This window comes from Nannobrachium achirus (genome assembly GCF_963921795.1).
Source record: "Nannobrachium achirus genome assembly, chromosome: 4".
Taxonomy (NCBI): domain Eukaryota; kingdom Metazoa; phylum Chordata; class Actinopteri; order Myctophiformes; family Myctophidae; genus Nannobrachium; species Nannobrachium achirus.
In genome coordinates, this window is record NC_137813.1 from 12,174,265 (window position 1) to 12,187,186 (window position 12,922).

Consider the following 12,922-nt stretch of genomic DNA (forward strand, 5'->3'; position numbering starts at 1 on the left):
AACTCAAAAATAATACAGGTATAAGTCCCTTCTGTGCCATAAATCTTAGCAAATGGATTCATATTGCTTGTATTTGCAAAAGCAGTCAACAATCATGGTAGAAATTATGTTAAAGCTCTATTTTGGGAGTCCACCATCTTGCAAATATGCACAATAAAGGTCCAGACACACCCAATAATAAAATTAGCTATTCCATTGAGTCTCCCATGGTCAGACACCATGAAATAGACACCAAGTTTGCGTTTCTAGCTCATCTGGTTCAGAAGTTAGAGGCAAAACCTATTTTCTGGGTCCTTACATTATGGCGGCCATATTGTGGCGGCCATATTGGATTTCATGGAAACTTTCAATACAAAAAATGTTCATATGTATACCATTGATCAACCTGTGAAGTTTCGTGGAAATATCCCTCAGTTTAAAATTTTGCCCTATTCACCCCCCATTAAAACTAATAGGGGGTAATATTGAGGCGGCCATATTGGGACTTTGTTGTACAAATTGACCGGGTTGTCCATATAGGTTGTGATCCTACTAGGTCATAGATAATATTTCTGGTGGACAACTTTGTATGTCGGGGCAAATGCAGCACACCTTCCTTTGCCCCCTGGGTATATTGCAGGGGCGTCATTTGGGCCTCCAAACATTTCTTTCAAATCAACATATACGGTTTTGATGGATGTTTTATTTAAAGAGGTGGTGCCATGATTTTCCCCCCTCTAAAACATGATTATCAGGTATTATGATTATACTAGGAGGAAGATTTTTTCCAAAAAAGTGTACAGAAAAAGTTGTTTTTATGTGGCCACACCCACCAGTTCATTGGTATGCGTGGTTGTCATGGTGGGTGGTGACCCAGCTGAAGTTAGCCACACCCACGTATGTTCAGTGAATGGTAATTAGGGGAGGGGTTGATTCTGTGATGTAATAAGTATGTGTGTTTTTGGACCGGCACATTTGACCCACAGGGTGGCAGCCTCCAGCTAAACACCCAAATAGAAAGGCAATACATAATTGCTCATAACAACCACACCAGGGTGTCTAATGAAGTACTGTCAACCTCCTAGACACATGAAAACCAGAAAAAGTACAAAACTATGGCACCACCTCTTTAAGCAATATTACACGAGAGGGTGTGCATTATCACGGTTGTTTGCACGCCAGCCTTGCTGCAGGAAAGAGCCGAAGGTGAGTTCTGTATGCAGGGCTGAAGTGCAAATAACCCTGATAAGGCAGATCCTCTAGTGTAATATTACGATTTCACAACAGTTGCCCTTAAAAAACACGTCAACTTCATTTCATTGTAATTAAGATATTCGATAGGAATTTGTAATTTTTTTAATGCCTCATTTAGCTACTATATCCCTGAACTTCACATGGAAACCGCTAGCCTAATAGCCGCCTAGCATACTGTAGTGTGGGGAGAGGGAGAGCTTCAGCCCTTTCTCAAAAAGCACAGCTGAAATCTTTGTTTGATGAGACCGTGCAGTAGTGCTCATTGGGTGCGTTCGGAAACCCGCACCGGGTGTGTGCTCAGTGTAGTGAGTGCTGTGGGCGTGACGTTGGAGAGTGCGTTCAGTGTGGCTTATTTACGAACGACCAGTTTTAACAGGCAGCTGTGTGCTTTTTCACTCTGAACTCTGAAAGCAAACTTTCTGAAAAGCAGCAGTTGCTAAGTATGCTAACGTAATGTTGATATGAAAGGAGATGTAATTCATAGCATTGGCATACCTGCTGTTAGTTTACACGTTGATGCGTGTGAAACTATCAAGCCCAAACGACCAATTAAGCTGCAAGTGCTGTATTTTGCGGTCATTTCCTCCATTATTCACAGCTGAGAAGCATTCGAGACACAGCCATGAAAACCAACCAAAAACCAACCAATCAGAACACCGCACCACACCACCACACCGCCAAACCCCATCTTCTGAGTAGGGTTGGTGAGTGCGTGCACTCAACACACCAGTGCGCCGCGCACTGGATTTCCAAACGACAACGCACCAAGTGCACCGAATAAACGAACGACAACATGACACACCAGTGCGTTGAGTGCGCATTTCCGAACGCACCCATTGTTTGCACGGGTAGAGTGCCATTTCAACCAATCAGATTGCTTCGTCGGAACTACCTGTTGTAATGTGGCATTAATACGTTTGTGTCCTACATTTACAGATGCTTCAAATGGATACTTCTTGAAGCAAGTCAGTTACTGTTTCTACAAAGACCTTGAAGGACTTGAGGAAGTTGAGTTTGACATGGTTTTCCATTTTAACCAGAAACTAATAATGACCTGGAACAGCACCCAACTCAACTATACAGCATACACAGCCGAAGGCATAGCATTTGCCGACAGAATTAACCGCGATCCTAAGGAACAAATGATAAAAGGAGCACAGAAGCAAATCCTGTGCATTAAAAACATAGCATTCTTCAAAACAGTATTAGGTAATGGGGGAAACAATATTCCCATGTCAAAATGCCACATTTGGCTTCCTAATGTGTTATATTTACATATACCATAACTTGTTAATTGTTCCAGGTCTGGTGACAGCTAAACCCAACATGGCAGTGAAGTCAGTGAAGCTGTCCAGTGGCAGACATCCATCCATGCTTGTGTGCAGTGCATACAACTTTTACCCCAAACAGATCCTTGTCACGTGGCTGAGAGACGGAGAGGAAATCACTACGCGGGTATCAGTGACTCTCAGGTGTTGTCTGATGGAGATTTCTATTATCAGTTCCATTCCTTCCTGGAGTTCACTCCAACATTAGGAGAGACCATCACCTGCATGGTGGAACACCCCAGCCTCACCGAGCCAATGTTTCAACACTGGGGTAAGAGTGTTTTATCGTGTGTTTATTGAATTATGTATGATTAAATTAAGTTGTTTTATTGTCATTGCAGGAGCAACACAATTTCAATGTTCAACTTTTGAGTTACTGCACTATTGTGTGTGTGTGTGTGTGTGTGTGTGTGTGTGTGTGTGTGTGTGTGTGTGTGTGTGTGTGTGTGTGTGTGTGTGTGTGTGTGTGTGTGTGAGCGTGCGTGCGTGCGTCCGTGCGTGCGTGCATACATTTTCTATGATTTATTTTTTATGTGTTTATGAATTAGTAATGGATCTGCATTGTATGACAGAAACAGTAAACCAAATCATAGCATTTTCTGGTGGATATGATTATACTCATTTGCACATCGTTTACAGCTCCTCTGTAAAGTGTTAGAATAATTATAGCTTGGATTTATTACCAACTCTTCTATAAATTAAGAGTTGGTGAAGTTTCACGGGTGCTTACTATCACTATTGAGGTGTTTCTAAGAGATGATTTGTATGAATATTTCAGACTCCTCCCTTCCTGAGTCAGACAGGAATCAAATAATAGTAGGATCAGCTGGTTTGCTGCTTGGCCTGGTCTTTGTGTTCACTGGATTGATCTACTACAAGAAGAAGTCTGCAGCACGCATCACTCTGCATCAAGGTAAGAGGACTGACCACAGTCACACCTACATAAGATGACATCCTTAACTCATTCATAATGTATAGTTACCATTTCTAATTAAAAAATGAAGCAGTTGGAGGCAAACTGGTTAGGCTATTTTCAATAACCTCTTCCTCAACTGTGATGAGTGTCTCTAATTGTTGTCATATCTTTTGAAATAAGAAAATATTCGTAATCGTAGTGGAACATTCTTGTTTTAAATCAAATGCAATACAAATACTTAAAATAGTGTTGTACATTCATAGTTCTAGAAAATAATTATATTTATTATTCCAACAGAAATTCCTGTTGCAGACTTCTTCCAACTGGGAGGATGGATGAAGCTTCAGGTCCTGTTGAAGAACTCCTTCCAGCTGGAGAGATGGATGAAGCTTCAGAACCAGAAGTGTAACTGGTGCATGTTGAGGTGGTCTTATTGGAATGCTCTGAACAATCATTATGTACTGCTGTAATATTGTCTGCAGAGATACATTTAGGTCATTATTAGAGCAAAGATAAGTTACAGTATGTTGACCAGTAAGACTCCCTAATCGGGAGATAAGCGACCGTCAGGTCGCAGCGTGATTTTAGGGCAAAATGTGTAGGAGTAGTGTCCAAAAATGTGGTTCAGAAAATCGGCCTGATGGTGGCGCTATATGGGACATCCATATTGATGAGATGAGTGTAGACATACTGTGTACCGATTTGCGTGATTTTAGGGCTAAATCTGTAGGAGCAGTGTCCAAAAATGTGTTTTAAAAAATCGGTCTGAAGGTGGCGCTATATGAGACAGATCCATGTTGATGACATGAGTGTAGACATACTGTGTAGCGATTTGCGTGATTTTAGGGCAAAATCTGTAGGAGTAGTGTCCAAAAATGTGTTTTAAAAAATCGGCCTGAAAGTGGCGCTATATGGGACAGATCCATGTTGATGACATGAGTGTAGACATACTGTGTACCGATTGGTGTGATTTTAGGGCAAAAATTGTAGGAGCTGTGTCCAAAAATGTGTTTTGCAAGAATCGGCCTCAGGGTGGCGCTAGAAGAGGGTCATGTGTGAATTGATGGGTGGAGGTTGTGATTTGGCAGGCAAGGAGTATGTGTGCAAAATTTGGCATGGATCGGGGCAACGGTTGCGGAGATATGAGCAGGGCAATAGTGTGACGTGTGAGGTGTGACAGACAGACTGACTGACTGACGGACTGACTCACAGCTGGTGGAGGTTTTGATAGTAACTGCGACCTGACGGTCACAATAATCTTTATACAATCTTAATATCAAATAGTAAGTAGTAAAACTCTTTTACTGTATTTGCTTTGTCACTATTGTCTCAGAATTAAATGCAAGTTGTACAGTAGGTGTAAATAGTGGTTTTCTGCTGAGTGACCTCAAATATCTCTGGATGACATCAAAGTTCAGTTGAGTTTGGGAACAGATTAGTTAACTTGGGGTTAATTTAAAACGTCAAGCCTCTTTAGGGCAGGGGTTCCCAAACTTTTTTGTCTCGGGGCACCCCATAAATATTTTTTTAATCCGAGGCACATTATAATTTTCACTCCCAGCACCTTATATTTATAGCATATCGTCGTTGTCGGGTGGAAACCATGTATGTCCAAAACCGTTCGTTTTGTATTTATCATCTATAAAATGTACTAAACTAGTAAAAACAGCAGATCTACAATTAGGTCTTGTATGATGAAGCAGGGCAAAACACGTGCACATTTGAAACTTGGAGATACAATATTTGGAGTGACAATATTTTAGTCATTATGTTGTGAGGAAAACGTTGAGATAATAGCCATTTTGGTTAGAACTGACTGAAAATAACTTTGTATTTAAAGTTTAAAATGATACTAAACATTTTTTCAAGTGTCCAAATAAATTCCAAATATTATAAAATGATCTTGTGGCACCCCTGCACTGCCGTCGCGTCACCCCAGGGTGCCCCATCACCCACTTTGAAAACCCCTGCTTTAGGGAGCTGTCACAACAAACTTTAATTCTGCATTTCTGCCAATGCTTTCCAATGGGAACAGAGCTTATTGTCATTTGCAGATTTATTAAAGACCGCTCTGCTCCATTTGCAGAATCAAAGCCGATGCTTTTCAATGAGAACGGAGTAGTAGTTTGTGAGATCACTCCCTTCTCACACAACCTTGGCCTGGCAGAGGTAATAAAACCCAGCAAGCACGTCAGGACCTGGACCAATCAGTGACGTCTCGATTGGGGCCAGATCACAGCCCATATGGGGATGATCTTGACGTCATTACCAGGACGTAATATGGGCTTTTTTGTTTGACAGGATTATTGTTATTGTTTGTAATGTTGGTTGAAATATGAGCATATAAGGTTATATTCTGGGACATATCTAACTAGTTATGATATTTATCTGGCCTAGAATATCACCTGATGTCAACCAACATAAGTCCTGTCAAACAAAAAAGACGTCCTGGTAATGACGTCAAGATCATCCCCATATGGGCTGTGATCTGGCCCCAATCGAGACGTCACTGATTGGTCCAGGTCCTGACCGTGCTTGCTGGGAAGGGAAGAGAGTCACAGGGAAAACGGGAACTTTTAAAAAAGGTTTTACAATTCGTTGCCATAAAAAAAGACAATGGCTGAAGCGAAGGCCTTATTGAAAAAAAAGAAACTATTTTGATATATTTCATTGTTTTCCTATTGCCATCTATTGTCTTTTATTTTATTCATAGTTACGATATTCACATTGAGGTCAAAATATACACAGTAACATAAACGTACTCAAATGTTTCAAGATCTTTTGAAAATAGCAGAACAACAAGCTCCCAACGTATCGCATCACCAAGTATAAAATAGGGCTTAAGAGGTTACTGTATGTTATATAATATAATAATTTAAATATAAATTTAAATAACTATTAACTCACGTTTTCAAATAATTGTAGTGGAGTAAAGGTACAAAGATGTAATGGAGCAGAAGTAAACGTAGCCTACTGAAAATTGAAAATAGACCTGAATACTGAAGTACTAACAGTAATTGAGTAAATGTACTTAGTTCCACCGCTGATGATCTTAATGCTACATTTTTTCATTATAATGTTTTTCCCCCCAATAATCAGCTGTAATGTATCCAGATCAAATCTATGGCAAATATATTACTGTTTTTTTTTTTTTTATAAAAGTGTCATAAAAAACAGAACTGACTGACTGTTCTTTAACAGCATGGAATGTGAATGATTTGTATTCTGCAATTTGTTAACTAAAATCTCTTTACACATAGTTTTTTAAACCTCCTACATTAAACACCTGGTTTGAAAGTGTTAAATGGGTGAAATGGGGGCATCTCTCTCTTAGAGCCCCCAAAGATAGACATCAGTTACAGTAGCCATGATTTTAACTTCCCTCTTCTAACACTGGAAAGGTGCATTATTTCAGAGAGTTTGGGGTCGGAAATAATAAGACAGGTTCAAGCTTCATTGGCATCCATCAGTCTCGAGAGACTATGGAATCGCGCTCTGGATAGGGGCCGTTCCGCTTCCGGTGCAGCGTTTCACACATTCCCTTCGCACTTCACACAGGGGAAGACTGGTGCTGGTCTGTCTGTTTGGCTTTGGGCCACAAGCTTTCGCCGCAGTCTCTTCACCACGGACTGCTGGGCCAGTGTCTCTTCGAACCTGGAGAGACCGACCTCAATGGTCCGTCTCCAAGCCCTGCGATCTGATGCTGCAGCTTCCCAGGTGTCCAAGTCGATGTTTAGGGCCTTCAGATCTCTCTTACAGATGTCTTTGTAGCGCAGTTTGGGTATGATTCATCAGGGTGTTACAGTACAGGTACAGTATGTCGCCCATGAGCAAGCAGGCTGGCAAACCCTCCAATGTTGACCCATAGCTGAGCTATCAATAAAGATTAGGTTTACAGTTACATGTTTAGTTACATGACAGTGAAAAGTGAAAATCCATGTCCAACATACCTTCTGGATTAGTGTGCAGTTAGTATGTTTAAAACACATTCATGTGTATTTCTGAGCAAGTTTGCTGTTGTGCTATGCAGTAGCTGTTGTCCTGTCCCTCTATAAAATAAAACACAATTATAACTGTTGGAAAAGAGAAGGAAACTGGCACTGTTACTGTACTTAAGTTACAGCCAGTGTTCTAGAAGGAAGGATTAGTTTGTCTTCATTCTCAGTCAAACAACAACATCTAATCAAACATGCTTCCGTGTTGTCATGGGAAAGTTAACTTTAAAAGGAGGGTTGCACAAACGCAATGTGACATCAATACTTGCGTGTTCTTCTATCAGTTTCCTCAAATGAAGATTTTATTCATGTTTTATTTTACAGGAAAGCAGAACTAAAATCATCCCCAAAGATACAGTATTTTCCAGCTACTAATCTCAATATTAGTATAGTTTCTATTCATCCATGTTTTAGCTCTGGTGATGAATAACATGGGTGTTTGGGTTGTGATAAAACTAAAGCCATAATATAATCAAACTAAACACCACTGCATACAAGACTCTGGTTCAAATTGACAGAAAAGTGCATCAAGTATAATTGGACAAATTCATTTAGTAAAGATTCAGATCGGGAATAAAATAAACTGTTATAAAATACCTTTTGAATACATTATTTTGAATTCATCTTCTTTGCAGCGTTGACATTTTAATGTGTAAGAAATACATGATTTAGCCTTAGGCAATCTTTGCAAATAAAGCCATGAATTTGCAATGCAACACAGTAATTAAAAAAATAATAATTATAAAAACTAAAATTACTCCAACTCAATGAAATAAATGTTTTGTCATTGTGAATAAAAATCCCCCCTGCCCCCCTCTAGTGTGAACTGCAGACTCATTGTAGCACGACTGAGACAGAAGCAAAAAGATGTCAATAAGTAAATATTCACTAAGTTGTGTGAGTGCACCTGTTTACTAAATTAGCGAGTTTAAGCTCGCTACGGCAACGGCAGATGACAACGGTAATCGGGATAAACCTGCCGTCGCCGCGGCTGCCTCTACTACGGCAGAAGGTCCCTTCCCACGTAGCGCCTACTCCGTCTGCTGCGTGTACGCGTCGCCATGGGAACCAAAGCGTTCAGTGAAAGGGGTGGGAACCCGTCGCCGCCGAGGCTTTGCTTAACCATTTTGATCGCTACGGCGATTACGTCATAGCAGCCGTAGTCCGCCTGGCGTTGCCGTATTGAAAACCATCTAGCTTAAACTCGCTATTAAAAGCTGATGGTACAGTAATTACTTATTCATCATTCTAGAATGATGTAATTCCAAAAGCATAATGACATTGTGATTATTTCAGTGCAAATGTTTAGCTTTAACCAGGAGGAATGTTCCAGTGGTGATGCCCAGTAGACCCAGAGTCAGACCAACTCCACAGAAGACAGCTGGAGCAGAGCTGCTCTCACTGATGTCAGCCTCTGTGAACAACACCACATCAATGAAACACACCTTTTACCTTACACACTAGCACCGCATCCATACTAAATATATATTAATTAATTGAACAAAAATAAATACGGCATATATATGACCAAACCCATTTTCACAGCCATATGTGTTTGTGTAGGCGCTCGGCCAAACTGGAGGCAACGCAGTATTTGGACGTCAACTTAGAATTGAAATTTCTCTCTCTCTCTCTCTCTCTCTCTCTCTCTCTCTCTCTCTCTCTCTCTCTCTCTGAACACCAATGTGTCCATACACGGGCAAATGTGTCAGTGGAAAGACTTGGCCTTTTATGAGGCAAATCTTTATAACATTATAATGGTGTAATTTTCATCATGAGACTCAATTACTCAATGTCAGTCTCCAGGTTTTCTTCAGAATAGGTATGACACTGGTATTTATGACACTACTGTATGGCACATTAGGAGTCCAATAGGACAGTGGTTCTATAGATAACTTATTTTATTTTCAAGGACTCTAAGAGTGCAGATGGACCCGTGTGGGTCCATTTGGCCTGTAAAGGTCATTTAGCTCTTCATGTGTTTTTGGTAATGTCTTTGTCCACTCATTTGTATGTCTGTGGCAAAAATAGATTTTTTTACAAAAATGTCCACCACAAGCCAGCATGACAATGCCACCTAAAGCATTTGATAGTTTCATGATAAATTACGACTAGGGTGACCAGATCCAAACTGTTCATTTGAGGGACAGAAGCATTGTTTGTGTGGGACAATGTGGGACGGGCAGTCGGGCGGTTAATAGCAACTTAGGCTATTAAGTTGCTATTAAATGCTTTGAGGTAATTTGATACTGCCTATCGTTTTGTTAGTAACCTGCTGTAGCCTAGGGGATAGTTCTCATGTTTTAACAGGCTATCTATCTATCCATCTATCTATATAGGCTTAAAAACATCTTGCAGGAAAAGAGACAATGAGAGAGGTTTACAATGGAAAGACAATTATTAGGAGGATATCCTCCAACCCTATAATTTATTCAAGTGCTGCTGGCCTAGCAATACTATACGTGTCCAGTGTGGTCCAGTCTAGCTTGCTCACCTATCAATACTGGTGCATTGATTATTACTGGAGCCTGGCAGTCACAATGTGGGAATGTGTCTCAATTTGTGGGACGCCTGAAAAGTCATGGAAATGTGTGACATCTGGTCACCGTAATTACGACTGGTCATTGAACTTGTATGGTTCTCTCACCCCAAAACCTGGTCTGAGGCTCCTGCAGAGCTTCATGCTCCACAGTACAGGCATAGACGTCTCCCTCCTGGGGGGTGAAGGTCAGGGTGGAGATGTGGCGGTAGGTCTGATCAGGATTAGGTACATAAGAGAGAATACGATCTTCCACAGCAACTACTACGTCGTTCTTGGTCCACTTCACTTTGATGGAAGGAGGGTAGAAGTGGTTGACAAAGCAGATGAGAGTGTTCTCCGTCCCCGTTATCACCTCATCTTTGGAGTAGATCATGGTGTCAGGGGCTTCTGAGGGTTAAAGGCGAGGTTAGAAATGAGGCGGTGCATCTAAAGTGTTTTTTCAGTGGACCATAACAATGACCTGTTGGTTCAAAAAACAATGTCCTTCCTTACCTTTGGCCTCGGGTCCTTTGTCTTTGTCATATAGAAAATTAGAACGTTTCATTACAGATGGACATTGAGCTTTGAAATGCTTTGCAACCTCAAAGGTATAGGGAATACGAAGCTGAGGTACAGATGGTTGGATCCTAGTAGCCCACACTGCCGCTTCTTTGTTAAAGTCTACGTAGTAGAGTTCCTCACCATCCAGCATCACAGAGCCCAGGGTATCTCCAGACTCAAAGCACCCATAGTTGAATTGACCCACATGTCTCTCTAAAAAGTGTTAAGAGTTTGATTATTTTTTCTGATTTAGCTCTTAAGCCCCTGAAACACGTAGCAATTGTTTCATTATATCAACCAGCAACGACCAGAGGCGTCAATCGGGTATGGCCAAATTGGCAGCGTCATTGGATTAATCTTTTTGTGCCTTCATGTGTGCAAGGCACCAGTCATGTTGCCATACCTTATCAACAGGCATGAATTTATTTTAGGAAGTATATTTTATTTTTTCCCCTTTAGCAAGGTAGGGCAACTGCCATACCTAAACATACCCAATTGACGCCTCCAGTCGTTGCTAGTTGATATTGATGAAAATATTGCTATGTGTGTCAGGGGCTTTACAGTCATTGTATGTTATTTAGGACACACACCCCTTTAACACATTATTATGGTAAAATGAACTGTCTGTTTGCTTAACTGTGTCTTTACCAGTAATTTGACTCATTAATAATGAGTCATTATTACTATTGGATTTTTGAATCCATCTAGATCACTTTGCTTTGATCACGTGTAAATTGTGATTAACAATGATAAACTATATTCTGTCAAACCTACTATACTGTATCTAAGAGTGAGGACATGCAAAAGTAGATTAAGATCATCAATAGTCAAAAAATAAATCATGTGCTTACTTTGTGCGTAGGTGCAAACAGCTCCGGAGAAAAGGAGAATAATTTCAAGGTACATTCTATCGTCTTGTTGAAGTGCTGCAGGATCTAGTGTGTAAACAAACTCATACATTGAGCATTGAGGTTAGGCTTTGAAAAGGAGGAAACTACTTGATCTCATTAGCACGCTAAGAGGAAATCATTCATGCAAATAAAGCTGCACTTTCCTCATTCCTACCTGTATGATTGATGGTTGCATGCCTAATTGCATGCGTGCGAATTCATATTACAGCAATTATTTGAGAGTCAACCAATTGTTAACATCGCTATAGTCACATTTTTTTAATGGGTGGGTAATAAATGTTTGCGGGCGGATTCGGATGACGCTCAGAGCCCATCCGCGCACCTCTAATTTAAAGGTGGAGTCTCATTGTGAAACTGCTGCAACTTTAATTCATTTCCCTGTTTTTGTTTAATCGTCAGTGTTGTTGAGCTCCTGTGCACAGAACCTTTGTTGTTGATGCTATTTTTATCCAAGCATGTATATCAAGAATTTCCATTTTGTTGTTACTTTATCACTTCTCTGTCTGACTCTGGGTGAGTGACATGACTTTAAATAAATAATACTTGCAGCATTTCTTTGTAAGTTAAGAAAGACTTGTGTTTCTCAAATGGGCGTAACTGTACCAGGCCTATGTGGGGGTACTAGCGGGTACATGAGAGAACAGTTTAGATGCAAAGATTCATTCAATGTTTGTTGAAAGTTGAATTTACAACTTCATTAACAACTTGGTGAGAACCTGAAGTGGAATTTGACATATATGCAGGTGCATTCCGCCAATGCTTATCAATGGGAACCGAGCAGTTACATTTCTGAATGAATACATAAATAAATACATAAATAAATACATACATACATACATACATACATACATACATACATACATACATACATACATACATACATACATACATAATAAAGCTCTGTTCCCAGAGCATTGGTCCTCATACTAGGCAGAATTAAAGTTTGGTGTGATCGCACCCGTACTGTTAAACCAAATTAAACTGTATGTATACTATTATAGCCTATCAATGAAACATTGAATGGAAGCATTTCTTTTCAAGTTAACATACAATTTTGATGGTTTAGTTTTATTTTAAGTGTCATTAATATGGTTGTGTCCTGCCGCTACAGATGTTTCAAATGGATACTTCTTGAAGCAAGCCGCTTATTGTTTCTACGAAGACCAAGGACTTGAGGAAGTTGAGTTTGACATAGTTTTCCATTTTAACCAGGAATTAATTAGGATGTGGAACAGCACCGTAGGCAACTGGACAGGATACACGGCCAGAGGCATAGAAACGGCAAACAGAATTAACCGTAGTCCATGGGGAAAAATTCAAAACATAATATGGAAGAATATGGAAGTGTGTGTCAGTACCAACATGGCATTCAAAACATTATTAGGTAATGGGGGAAACAATAATCCCATGTCAAAATGCCAAATTTGACTTCCTAATGTGTTAAATTGTTATACCAT

General features: G+C 40.2%; 2 protein-coding genes across 4 annotated transcripts in view; both read left to right on the forward strand.

Annotated features, from left to right (window-relative positions):
• The window catches only part of LOC308283737 (cytoplasmic phosphatidylinositol transfer protein 1-like), a 230,222-nt gene that overhangs the window by 129,895 nt on the left and 87,405 nt on the right, over positions 1-12,922 (forward strand). The gene's annotated exons all lie outside the window — the stretch shown is intronic.
• Positions 2,173-12,922, forward strand: part of LOC308283741 (H-2 class II histocompatibility antigen, E-S beta chain-like) — a 29,554-nt gene continuing 18,804 nt past the window's right edge. The window contains exons 1-5 of one of the 3 annotated variants that reach the window (XR_013961962.1): positions 2,173-2,442; positions 2,537-2,832; positions 3,340-3,474; positions 3,775-3,901; positions 12,577-12,849. The gene's annotated coding sequence lies outside the window, so the exon portion shown is untranslated. Of the gene's footprint in view, positions 2,833-3,339; positions 3,475-3,774; positions 3,902-10,400; positions 12,850-12,922 lie in introns of those variants that run through there. The other 2 variants (XR_013961961.1, XR_013961963.1) reach the window with 2 other exon arrangements.